Below are 1,317 nucleotides of genomic sequence, written 5' to 3'. Positions count from 1 at the left end.
GGTTGGAGTTAACGAAATGCCAAGGAAGAAGATAGTTTAGGGTTGGACCAGGTAACGATAGGGTCATTATTGGGAAAGGAGGAAAGTGAGGCCAAATCAAGGAGAAAGTACAAGGAGTAAGGAAATCAGAGGTCCTGACTAGGAAACAGAGCAGGTTTAGGCAAGTAAAGAATAGGGAGAGATAGAATAATAGGAACTTAGGGTCAGGTAATAGGAGTTGTTGATTGCAGAAGTGGACCACTTTTGGGTGGTACTAGACCTGGTATTTAGACTTTTCCTGTGTATGTGTAACACATACATATGGGGTAGAGGGAAGGACTAGGGCTTGGCAAGCAGAAGACTGCCAGTGTTATGACTTTGATCTAATAACAAAATTATTGGCAATATGCCCTAAGAAAGGGAAAAAAAATCTACTTGCTCAAAAATATAGTAGTATAAAAAAAGGGCAAAAACTGAAAACAGACCAAATTCCAATGGAGGATCAAACTGGAATGTTAATATATAAAATATATTGAATGATAAATATGAAAATTATAAAGAAATGTAGAAAGACATCTGAAAGGCAGCAGCTAGGTGGCTCAGTAGATTGAGAGCCAGGCCCAGAGACGAGAACACCTGGGTTCAAATTTGATCTCAAACATTCCCTAGATGTATGCCCCTGGACAAGTCATTTAACCCCCACTGCTTATCCCTTACACAGTACTGATTCTAAATTCTGAGTCTATTGGCAAGTAGAGTACAAAGCCATGTATCAAACAATAAGCATATATTATCTTGAGCTAATTATATGTGTAAGAGTTGAATTACATATGTGTTGGTTAGAAAAATGAAAGGGAGACATGGTTTCTTTCAGCCAATATTGGCTCTGGCTAATTCTTTCCAACCCCTGAAACTCCCATCTTGGAAATTTTTCATCAGTCAGGGGGGGATTGAGCAAGAGAGTGAAACAGCAGCAGAGATTTATTTTTGGAAAAACAAATTTAAAGCTTTGTTGGCAGCTCAGTAGTTTTATTTCCCATAAACAGTGAACACCACATTATTCTTTACTGAGCTATAAGGAAAGTTTACTGGGAACTGTTACCTAAATTTCCCTCTTACAGAACCAGAGATATACCAAAATTTCATTTCATTCAACAAATACTCACAAAGTACCCACTCTGAAGAGCACTGTGCTAGGGCCTTGGGGAGTTTCAAGAAGTCAGAGTTCCTAGTTGACAGTCAAGGTTTCTGATCTCAGGGAGGATACAATTCAAAATGAGAGAGAGAGAGAGAGAGAGAGAGAGAGAGAGAGAGAGAGAGAGAGAGAGAGAGAGAGAG

Source organism: Gracilinanus agilis, chromosome 5 (assembly GCF_016433145.1).
Source record: "Gracilinanus agilis isolate LMUSP501 chromosome 5, AgileGrace, whole genome shotgun sequence".
NCBI classification, from domain to species: Eukaryota; Metazoa; Chordata; class Mammalia; order Didelphimorphia; family Didelphidae; genus Gracilinanus; species Gracilinanus agilis.
Note: the sequence above shows the minus strand (reverse complement) of the source record.